Consider the following 12,943-nt stretch of genomic DNA (forward strand, 5'->3'; position numbering starts at 1 on the left):
CTCTGGCATACCGTTATTACATCCTTCTTCACCCGGCAATGTATATTTGCCAAGAACCGCTATTTATCACCAAAGCAGTCCTCGGTTTCTTAAAGCATGTTATCTTACATGTTACAAGTCCATTAAACTCGTAGAGCATCCTCGTGCTGGAGGATGCCACTGCGATAACTGTTTTGCGTAGCACATGCCAAAGGCTCTTGTGTTTCAAGGGCTCTAAGGAGGGACTTTGCCCTCTGCCCAACGTGAGATTTGCGTTCAGTTCGTCATGCCATGATACCAAGGGTTTGGCGCCTTTCGACCTCTTATTTGGTCTCCATCCTACTCGGCCTTTTGACAACTTCGGTGTCGAGACATACCACGGAATATGCCCGTGACGCCGTTGAGCGGGCTCCTATGGCTGGCCAGATTGCCTGTGATCAACTTACAGTGGCTCAGGCGTCACAAAAGTCTCGCTGCGACAGTCGTCACCGGGACATTCACTTCGCTCCCGGAAATCTCGTTCTGCTGTGGGCTCCAAGTCACTATGTCGGTGTAAATTGCCCCTGTTGAAGACACGCAGTTGCCATCCCAGCTACGTACTCACGTCGTCCACTTAGCCCACCTAAAGCCACACTGTTCATATAGTTTGCTATTATTGTAAAAAGCGCCGGGATGGCGCTCCAGCTCCGGGGGTTATGGTCCGGTGCATTTGGACAGGACAGGGCGCGCCAGAGGAAGACGAAGAGGAAGTGGTAGACTGCCTCGTGGAGCTGTGCCCTTTGTACCAGCCTGTGTGATTACCACTATCTTTTCTCCACGTAAATAGTTGTAAATACATTGACGAATCGACCTTCCTCTTCCTAAATATACACAGAAACAGGTGAATTGGAGAGCATACAGCATTAGACAAACGCACAAGTAGAAAAAGACACGCCTTACGTTAGCGGTAAAATAGCATGATAGTATCGGGAGCAGGGCTGGGCAAAGATACCTTGAATTTGTGTCATGATTCGATGCAAGATACTCGGCCAGCAATTATTTTAGATACAGATACAAGCTACTATCGCGATTGACGTATTCGATACTATACTTTGCATTTCTAACGTAAGATACTTCGATACATTCGCAAATTTGTCATTATAGATCTATATATTGTAGCAGCAAGCGCGTATGCACAAAAATGTTTGCTTGGAAATTTCTTAACTCTGAGCAACCTTGTTTCATTTGAATGAATTGACTGCCAGTATCAAAAACTTCGTATTTGTTGCTCAAAGTATAATATTTTCATTCCCAAGCAATTTAGTGGGCTTGCTCTAGCTTCTTAACCTGAAAGCTCTCTGTAGGCTACGCTGTCAGCGGTTTTTAGCTTATCGCTTTTGTAACTGATTGGAGTCGCTGCTCCGCTTGCCGATGTGGAAGTGGGTCGCCATCTAAATTGCAAGAACGCAGATAAGAAGCTTCTGCACGATGGCGCAAATACCACTGTGGGTTTTCCCCTCGTCCGTAAAGGTATATTACCATTTACGTATCTAACCTTGTCCAAACAATTGCTTTCGGTGCTTGCAGGCAACAATCACGCACACAAAATAGCCGTCTTATGTCGAAGTTTCCTGGAAGCAGTGCCATCCACGCTGTGGTTCGCAACTGTCAAACTTACATCCACGAGAGAGAGAGAGAGAGAATAAACATTTTTATTAGGTAAATCCACGAGATCCTTCAGATCACTGATGTGTGAAAGCCACTAGACGCAAGGAAACCCAATTCTTACATTTTTCAGACTTTGTAACAAAACACTACGCAAGAGAAACTTAGATAACGCTACTAGAGTGGCATCGCAATTTGCGCGAAAGATGTCGCACGCATTGGCGTAGGCAGCACAGTATGTAGACGTGTCAGGCGTATCATGATACAGGTAGAAAATACCAAAAGAGTTTCTAAGACAGTATCATGGGTATTCGATACTGCCCAGCACTGGCCGAGAGTTGTAATAGTGCAATCGCAAACGCGGTAAGGTGTGAAGGGCGGTTTATTGCGTAATGTATTTTTCCTCATGTGGAAACAATGCTCGTCTTTCGGCAGGAAAATTGAACTTCATCTCCTTTTCTATTTTGTTTACTAAGGTGCAATAAGAGCCAGCTCTTTGCACGTGTCACTTCCGCTTGGAACAGAATTCCATGGACCAAGCTATGAGTAATGTTCACGCATGCTCGAAGTCACAGCTTAGGCCCTTTAATGAGCGGGCCCGGCTCACGCTGTGACTTCAAGTTCGAGCCTGGGGTGCTATGCAGGATGCGCCGAGTTTGGCGAAACTCGGGATCTTCACGAGCTCTGGCGACACCCTAAGATGAAAGCACGAATGGTACCGAGACACAGATTATCTTTCGACAAGCCTCCAGTTTCATTGGTTGATCTAGATTCACTCTGGCTGGCTATCATTCCTTGGGCGTTGCCTTCTGGGCGGTCGACAAACTGGGGCTCACGTGATCATACCGTCGGTGCATGGTCGCGCCTTCTTTCACTTGTTTGTCGTTCCACCGAGTGCATTACACGCGCAAGCGAGTTATAAAACAAATGCATTTAGTACAATATTATTAGTTAGTTTAACGTGGTTTAAAAGCATTTTAAAGCTTACAAGATGTACACTGAATGTATATTCGACTAATTTGTAATTTATTACGCTTCGCATTATACCACGAGGGAACGCTGTGGTGGCGTCATCACATACATACATTCATCGGGCGAGCATGGCGGCTAAGCATCGGCGATGCCCAGTGTAAACAAACTCGTACTACGAGCTTGCAGTACGCGACGTAGTGATCAGGCTCGACAATGACCACTATTTCTTGGATAGTTCTATTGCTCCGTGAGCAATCTTTCCGTGCTCCCCGAAAGACTGCCAATAGCTTAGGCGATTTTACAGATCGCAACGCACACCTACTGTTCACGGCACAATCCTGAACAAACAACTTATCCGGTGCTGCTTATGTGAGTGCGCTGAGTTCCTCCACTCTGCGTGACTGCGAGCGTCACAAATATTGCACAGTGTGTGCAAAAGGAAGACAGTCGATATAGCTACGATGCGACAAGGAGGTGGTGCCGACGATGGATCTCGCAACCAACACAGTGAAGGAAGCATCGACAAACTGCAGATAAGTATATTTCTACTGTTTAATATTTAGCATAATAATATTGCACGGATTAAGTCCCTTTCGTAGTAACGAACTGAATGTCCAGCAGTTTAAAAAAGGCATTGAGAGCCAATGAGTGCTCGTGCTTTTACATGTACGTGGGCACGCGAAAATATGGAAAATATAAAGGTAACCTTCACTAACTTAGTGATATAACAGAAATTCATCAGTGACATTCAACCCGCAGAATCTATGAAAGAGTATCTTTGTCCAGGTGAAATATCAATAGCAGGTACTGATATAAAGCAGGAAACTTATACAAAAATTTCATGGGTTGAACAGCACATGGGAGGCATTTCCGAATCGTGATCGCCACGTTACCGATATCCTTGAAAAATGTTTAGAATCGTTGCATTCTGCCGGTTATCCAATATGGGACATATACCTGGAGGTTAACAAAGAAACTTGAGAAGTCGAGGACTGTGCAGAAAGCGAAGTAACAAAAATTGTTCGAGATAGCGTTAAGGCAGGAAGACAGTGGCGTAGTAAACCGTGGCAACTGATATGCTAGTTGAGATTAAGAAAAAAAATGGAATCGGTGGGCAGGCCATGCACGTCTTCAATCACTTGTTGCCAATTTATAACAGGTGATTACATAAGCGTGACAGAATGGATGTCAAGGAGAGAGAACTGCAGCTGAGGATGGTAGAAAATTGCGTAATGGGACAAAAATATGTTTGTAGGCATAGGATGCAATCAGCTCGCATAAGACGGGATTGTAGGGAGAGGCATTGGTTTTGCAGTGAACAAAAATAGGTTTGTGGTGTTGACAGTAGGGACTCGTGAAGGTGCGAGGACACCTCAGCTGTTGGCACACTAACAAGCATGACAATTGGCTCTGAAAAAAACCTGTTATGAAAAATAAAGCAATGTTATCCCGACAAATTGTTTTCTTATGCATACAATAAAGGCTTCCACAGTTAAGGGCAGTTAGTACCGATAGTGCAATGAGCATTTTTATTTGTAAATAATGGTTTATATGCGATTGATTCATTGCAACAATCCACTTCTTTTGCAGCAAAACATTCTGCTGCTGGAGGCATTCAACCGCCTGGTGGCAGTAGGCGAGCGCCAGGCACATGCTCTTCAGAGTGTGGCAACAGTAGCTCTGCAACAGCAGGATCAGTGCCCTCACTGCTTTCCAGTCGAACCCCCAGAACACACCTTATAAAGGAGCTTTCACTTTATTATTTTGTTTATTATTCAAGAGCATGAATAAAATTATTGCAGTAAGCATTGTGCTGGGCATATTGGGACACTTGTAACATGCACTTGATGTCTCTTCAAAATCGGCAAACACGTAAGACAACCTGTGCCACTATTGGACCGTGTAAATGAAAAAGACACTAATGCAGCATATATGTCATTGTGCTATTTGTTCTTTCTATGTGCAAGAATGCAGTGGGTGTTGATTAGCCACAAGATGAATGGTGTGTGTATTTCACAATGAAAAGACAGGAAACGGCATGACCTTAATAATGCTATGACATATAGACTGTGCACATGAATGCAACACTCTCCAATTTAAACGTGCCATTACATGCATGTTCGATACCACATATTCTTTAACAATGTCATATATTTGCATGTACTAATTTTCACACAGCTTAAGCCCATGCGTAGCTCACTTGTGATGTATCCATTTCATAGGCCAAACAATTGTACACTTTGTCCGTTTGTGTTGTATGAAAAGCGGCATCCTCTCGTCGGATACAACTTCGCAAGACAGGAGAGGCCCCGCCCAGATGACCAAAGCGCAGCAGCCGATTGCCTCCATGTCTAAAGAAATAGTCCCTCTCCAATGAGCGGGTATTAGTGCGTCCAGCGGCACGACGTCAGTGTAGAGTGTGTGCCCATTGGTGCAGGCTTGTGTTCACCTGCCATTGAAGTGCAGGTTCTGCGGCCTCCTAAAGTTGTATCAGACTATAGAATCACATAATGCCTTGCACTGGTTGCATAGCCTTTAGCAACTTGATAGCACACAGTGATCAGGAACAGAAATATATAAAGGCACTCCAGCAAAGCTGGCTGGGCAGACATCCATTATGAGGGGCTGTAAACAGTTCTCGCCAAATATTCCCATGACATCCTCGAAAAAGAGGTGGTGTTTGGCACTTTAGAATCAAAAACACATTACAGTGAATGTTGTGTACCACGTTAAAACAAACTGAGCTTGGTTATCTGCACAGCATGTAATGGAAGCTTTTGCTTCACATAGGAAACAAAGTGCTCTGTCCAGTACAATTGTCGAGTTCGCTGTGGCACCTATTATGTCATTAGTGTCAACATAAAAATTTTGAAAGGCCATTCATTTCACCATTATTTTTGTATGACGGTTCTTTCAATCAGTGCTTGTATTACATGAGCAGGTGGATTTGAAAGCAAAGCTTTGTTTGCAAACCCTCAGACTTCCATAATTGTGTGGCAAGGCACCGGCATGGTGTCGAATAGCTCACACTTCCTCGGTCCTGCACCAAAGAGGCCCAATGCTCTATTTGAAGTTGAATCGCACTACAATTCGACGGCACACAAAGAAGAGTAAGACACACAGCAGAGCGTTCTGCTGTGTGTATTTCTCTTCTTTGTGTCCCGTCGAATCGTTGTGCAATTCAGGTTCAAGCTCCTATACCAATACAATGAGTCTTCAACCTCACCAATGATCTAGTTATTAAGCCAAAATGGTGCACGTCTTTGAAATGTCCCAACACGAATTAGCTCTCCAGCAAATCCCCACAAGCATAATATTTTGCTGCACAGGTGTATGCACGTGCCATATTCTGTACCACTAAACTCGCAGGAATCAAAGGGGCAAGCATTAACCAGCCTTACTGCTGCCGTTACCATCATCATCATGACACCAATAGAAAGACATTGCTGCGTTTCAGTAAAGGGAGTGCCGGAGGGAAAGGCGTGACAGCGAGGCTTACAATAAAAATAGCATTTACAATACATGTTCAATGCCAAAATATGCTGCATATCGCTCATCCTACTTTGGCACTGCGGCAAGCTTTTACACGTTTGAGCATGTCACAGTTTGTGTAATCATTGCTCTAAAGCTGTAAAAAAGGTGGATTCACTCTGCAATCTTTATTCGTATCATGACGGGTTAAAGACCAACTTTTCATTGGCATCTGCACCACATTTCTCCCAATATGTAATTTTGCCTTGGTGGTTCACGACATCTTCACGCACACCGAGTTCTGCAGAGCATTGGCTCTGCATTGTTCTACTGCTGATGAATTAGAGCCCCATTATGAGAGGAAAATATACGATTTGTCCATACAGAATAACGCTGCCCCCCCCCTCAAAAGAAATTACACTGAACCACTGGCACATGCACCAACAGTGAACACAGCAAACACTCTGAAGTATTTTCTTCATGCAAGCCAGCACACTAAGATTCTCAATGCATTTTCATTTTGCCATACATGCATAGGCACAACCGGCTTGGCACGACATCCGCATCTCGCATTGCAATTGTGCAATGCCTTGCTGTTTCATAGTGCGGCCGATAGATGACGCATGACCAAAATTCGGCATTATGCATACTGAGTAACTTGTACTAAGTAATCTCATAAAAAATCCCAAGTTCTTTATGAGATTAGCATTCACAGGGTATTTCACACAATTTGTGATATCCATTTATCTATTTATACTTCATTAACCTCTTTCCCCAAAAAGTGAGCCATTTGGAAGGCACCCTGATAGACAAGTAGAACAATCGGTAAAAAGTCAGCAACCAGCGAAAAAGTCAGTATCATAGGCTGCCGCATGTGTGATGTCGGTAACACAAAATTTAAGTCGGCTACACAGAAGTGACGAATTTGGCAATATGGTTCGTCTAGACATTGCTTCAATGCTAATCACAGTAACGCTGACATTGAAGGCACCTTAATTCCTACGTACGTTCCGTCGACACACCCGACTACGTTCGTAATGTTTCCGCGAAGTAAGAAGCGTTCTTTTATAAATGCCCGCTCAGCCGCAGTCTTCGGGAAAACAAGCCACCGCTTCCGCACTGCCGCGTCAATAAGCGCATCAGACATCTATGACACAGAGGCTCACAGTAGTTTTATGACGTCCAATGTAGCGCTCGGCGCCGACGCTTCCCTGAAAACTCACAGTCCCGTAGAAATGGAGGGCGCAGAGGACTTGCTCTTGGACGGTGAGCGAATGAAGCCCGCAACGCTGTCTCCGCAGACGAGAGTCTTCGCCTAGCTCGTCAAACGGCCAGCGCACTGATGTCTTCGACAGGCCAAAATGACGCTGAAACTCCACGGCGTTCATGCACGTGAACGGGTCCAGACGGTCATACTGACGCTTGCTGCCGCTGGCTGCAATAACACAGGCTGCTGCTGCCGCCACCATGTTCCCGAGTTGAACTCGGAAGGGGTTTCGCGATGTACGAGTTTAGCACGAGTTCGCCTATCAATCAAAGCCAGAGGCCACGCCCCGCGCGAGGCATGTAACTCTTGTGCGCGCACCCACCACGGTTGGGCCACGCCCAACTTATCTTTCGGCAACAGCGATGCGGTGCCGAGCTGAGAGGCATCAACAATATTTGCCATCGACATAAGACACACACAACGCACTGTCATCGGTGATGTACTGCGCACTACTATAAAAAACAAATCGTTGACTGTCGCTGGCTTATGCATATACCTTCTCTGGCTGAGATGGCCCCACAGCACGGTTTCATTGCCTGCATTGTGGCGACGTAGCGCACAGTAAATAATTATCGGCACATCACTGTAGCTGCTTAAAAGGCGTCGATGCGCCGAGGGTGACGACGATGCTGAGGAGTGCGTATCGCAGCAGTCGTTTGAGATGACTGCTCTGTCATCGGTGATGTATCGGAGCCACAACGTCGTAAACACGATCAGCGTTCGAGAATCACTCGCTCTTCTAGACCCAGTGCAATGGCATTTCTTCATCACAAACACTGCGCACTCAACAGTTCCAACACCTTCCTCAGTTCGAAGTCTCATTTCATAACCGCCCACAAGAGCCCTTACCTGCCAAAATGCGATTGCTGCGGCGTCGTTACGATATCCTTCTGCGATCGCTGCTGGCTCCAGCAAAAGTAATCCGCAAGCACCTTGGTGCGCACAAAACACTCAAATAACTGCGTACATGCGCTCAGGGGCACTTTCAGTGGGCAAGCGATGACAAGCGATGAATTGTGTCGATGGGAAGCACGCACTTCTTCGCAATGCATCGCCGAGGCTTCGCGCACAAAGATAAACTCGTACATTTTCACTAAACTGCGTCACTACGGCCCGCCATTTTACAGCAACAGCCGTTGCTCACCTATTTGTGACTAGTGCGTCGCTTTTAGTTGGTAAAGCGGGGGCATTAAGGCGCCTGCGATGAACAGCCGTATCACGACGCTGCGTTTCTATTCGCCTAATAAAGAAAGAGTGGTGATCATTGACATTATTGAGAAAAGCACTGTAGCGCCCCTAGGCGACATCTCACCGTATGAACTGCCTCGTGCGTGCGACCCGCTTCAATGTATCCGCTTCTAAGCTTTCGCCTCACTGTCGCCACTCGCGGCAAGAAGTGTAAAATTTAATAATTTGCTCGATCCCCGTTTGTCATCAGAAATTTCTAGCATTCAAAACTAAAAACAAACACTTAAAGAAATAAAAATGTTTGTTATTTTATTTGTTGTATTTTAACGTATTCGTTTGAGCGAAGGCGTAGGTGCCAGAATGCGCCGCATGTACCCTGTTCGCATTCGATGGACGATAGAAAGATAGTTGCCGAAAGAAGAGGCACGCCCTTGACGCGCCCGTGAAAGGCGTGGCAAGCGGCTCACGGCAAGTGTGCAGACAGACAGCGGGACAGTCATGGTACTGCTAAGTTGCGATAATCCGTTGATAACAATACGCGGCGCTGGCGCGTTTCGTTGTGCAGCCGTCTGCGCTTGAAACGTGGAAGCAGCGTGCCGCGCAGGGTGCGCTCATGTTGTCATACGCGGCTTTTTGTCTACATATTTTTTTGCCTGCAGCCTTTGCGCGTTCCACGCTATCTACGTTCACTGACTGCCGTCGAGCAAACTCGGGTAAAACCCGGGTGAACGAGAAACTCGGCGCATCCTACATAGCACCCCTGGCCCGAGCCCGCCGGCAAACGATTCAGACGGCTCGGCCTGGGCACGTGCCATGCCCTACTCCTTATGCCCACGGCGCGACAACCTCGGACACGTACTATTTTGTAACGCTGGACGGAAAGCTACAAAGAACGAGTATCTGACGTTCTAACAGCAGTTGTAATGAAGATTGCTTCAACCACGTTTTTCTTTCACCCAAGAGAGCTATGACCATAGTGGGCAGCCTTTTCGATAGCTGCTCTACCACACAAAATCCAATACTCGTCGAGATGATGGCGCAGTTCTTGCTTTTGAGGAGAACATATTTCAGTGTTTGAGATAATATTTACTGCAAAGGCTAATTTTTCCTTAGTCCAACGCCAGAAAGATAGCTCTAAAAGAGTAAATGTATTTTGGCTATAGTATGTGCTGCGTTATGCCACCACAAATCCTCCATTTCTTAGACCCCAATGCGAAATTATTGCGCAACAAAGTATGCAGCTCAGGCTAGCTTTCCCTCATCAGAAAATTTGTCGATAAAGTTCGTCGACCGACTTCGTTTTTGACGGTCCTTTCGCGTCATGAAGCCTGTATAACTGTTGAAAACAGAACAAAACTGGGACAGCAAACGCATCACTACCGTCGAGAGCGAGATGCAAGAAGCGTCGTCGAAGCACTGTCAAGCTGAAGCTCGACCAAGTTTTCTGGCTATATAGACACTTTGTTGCAGGGACCTTGGGCGCTCTATGATGCTACTTAGAGTTATTATTAAAGACGCTTGTTTTTTTTTTAATTTGCTGCATGCGACGATTGTGCCCTATTCAGGAAACTATACATGAGGACTAATTCTATACGGAGTGATAGTAAGAAAGTGTACACAGAGAAGTATTCTGCAGAGTATAGACTATTGATATCTCGCACCACCTTTCGATTCTGGCCGCGTACCAAGTCGAACAAGGAAAGCCTTCAAGGGCTTGGCCCGAGGAACTGCTCTTTGGCAAGCCCCGTCGTCTGTCCACTATGCCCTTCACCTCGGCCCGTTCTCTACACCGTCCACCTGTCGTTACTTCCGACTCAAATCCCATACCCTCAGTCAGATGACCTTGACTTACGAGGGTGGCACACACCGCGTCCCGCGCACGTAACCTGCGTAGTAAAGGACACTTGACGCAGTCGTTTACATATAGACGTTGTATAATGAACTATACATACTCGCGGACAACTAACTGTGGCAATGAAGAGACTGCAACGGAGGCCAAGCACGCTCCTGGAGAGAAAGGTCCCGCATTCTAATCAGCGTTGCTGTTAGCTGGAGAAGAATATGGGGAAACATTCTATTTATAAAACAAAAACGAGAAAATAGATCACTGAGTGGTAAGTTTAACTAATATCCCCGCTTTCCTCTTTCTCATCGTTTGGGAAATGCGAAATCGTCCCATGTGGTAGTTACGATTATTCGCAGTCTGTTCTAAGAAACCAAAGCGTCTGTCGACCGAGGCGACAATACTTGACACAGTAAGGCAGGGGCAAAAGGTCTGATCCAGCTCTTACCCTTCCTTTCATTGTCATATAAAGTTGTATGCTATTGTAGCTTAAACGTCGACCTGTTGCACACCGTGGTCGTAGGTGACTAATTATTGATAACCTAACAGCTACGTAAATGCTGACTCACGTGTGAATCAATAAACATGATAGCGAGAAACAACGTTTGCGTAAGACCTCTTCGTCTAAATCCTGCACGCATTGTTGGGCCGTTGGATCTGTGAAAGAAACCGACGTTTGCTATGTGTGCGTCACTTGGTAGTGAAATCTCTAATTTCCACTTTACACAACCGTTTAATGTTGACTGCCTTGACTTCAGGTACGAAGGCTGTCGCAATTAGTCTCTGCTCGTAATCGAGCCTTTCTTTTTCAACTGCGCCTTAACATTCCGGTGACAACTTCGGGAAACGGTGCAACTTATTCCAACGAAATCTGTTAATTTGGTGCATCTAGTGTCAAGTAGAATGAACTTTGTGTTACAGCGGATAATTATTTGCTTTATGACACCACTTCACTCGATGATGGACGGTAAATATGAGAATGTTTCACCAATCCGCAAGACATACAGCAAATCCACAATGCTGTGGCGCACAAAATGCAAGGTACCCTTCCTCTACACGTAAAGTATAAAAAGGCATCTTTCTTTATTAGCTGAAGCATTTGCAGCAAGAAGTGAGCTCAATAATAGTTGTCTTTCAAGTAACTTAAATATGTGCGGTGATTTGTCTCTTCAGTGTTGTTGTTATTATACATTACAATTGCAATTTTTTTTATATTAGAAATTAGAAGTTTTGGGTGTACATCTTCCTTGCGATTTGAAATTAATGCGTTCAACCTATTACATTTCCTGCGTTTATACGAAGTTCAAGGCAACTAGTACGCATACGCCTATGCATGTTTATGTTTGTTATCTTCTTGATTTTCTCAGCAATGAAATGGTCATATTCATTTTGTATGACTGTTTTTTTGAGTGTATTCAGCCTTTTATTTGACCCATAAATAAGCAACACACGCAAAATCTACGTCATCGCATAATTTCACTACAGACAGCTCGTCAGAAATGTCGCATAACATACACCGAAATGGTAAATACAATAACATACGAGGGTGCTGAATAAAGATTTCTCCTGGCTCACTTCCTCTTGGCTAAGGAGCACGAAAGTTGGCACATCCTTTTTCCCTGCTTCTGCGTAGCTTCGACCGAGTGCCACACGCTTGTGTAGTTGTTTTACATAGGTGTGGATAACAATATTAAAGAAGTCCTCTCGTTGGCCTTGGATACATTACTTGACTGCGGTGATGAGTGTACGGCCATCAGGAAACTACCCGATTCTTCAAAAGTAACATCATAGATGGAAAGTGGTAGCTGTCTGAGGTGTCGAAATTTGGGGAGTACGGGGTACGGTTAGTAAGTTCATATTGTCACGTGGTGGTGACGTTAAGAACACAGTAGCAATACTGTGATAGACAAAACTAACTTTTATTGGGCGAACCTGTGCCCACAAAACAGGCTACACTTATAGCACAACGATAGCGGCGAACACGGTCGGTGATCGTCGAAAATCTGATCAGCGATTCAAGCGCGTCGGGTTTTATACACAATCGTCGAATGTTCCAGACTAATCGTTGGGACCCGCGTGCCTTCCATAAAGTTCTACATCATTCGCGTCAGGCGAATAAATCAGATAACACAAGGTTCGGCAACAACAGACTGCGGATAGAAGCATCGATAGCTTTCCAAAAACTTCGGATACATGCAAGCGCGTCCCGCGCTGTGCGATAAGATTTCTTAGGCGCTGAAACCTGGTCGCCCGATAAATATAAATACACGTGTCAATACCCCCCTCTTAAAAAGCATCGTCCCGATGCTACAAAGAGAGCGAAACACAAAGGGACACTTATTAAACATAAGTAACAAAACAACGAAGAGAAATAAAGTCCAAAGGTCAGTTACGCGAAGTGCCAAAGTTCGTCAAAGCTGGTGGTACGGCTTGAGCCGCACAACGTGGACAATTTCAGGTCGTGAGCGGCGCTGCTGTGACAGCGAAATGCCGTCTGGCACGACCTCGTAGTCCAGTGTACCGATAGGTCGGATGATCTTGTACGGTCCAAAATAGCGACGCAAAAGCTTCTCGCTCAG

Source organism: Dermacentor albipictus, chromosome 2 (assembly GCF_038994185.2).
Source record: "Dermacentor albipictus isolate Rhodes 1998 colony chromosome 2, USDA_Dalb.pri_finalv2, whole genome shotgun sequence".
Lineage (NCBI taxonomy): Eukaryota > Metazoa > Arthropoda > Arachnida > Ixodida > Ixodidae > Dermacentor > Dermacentor albipictus.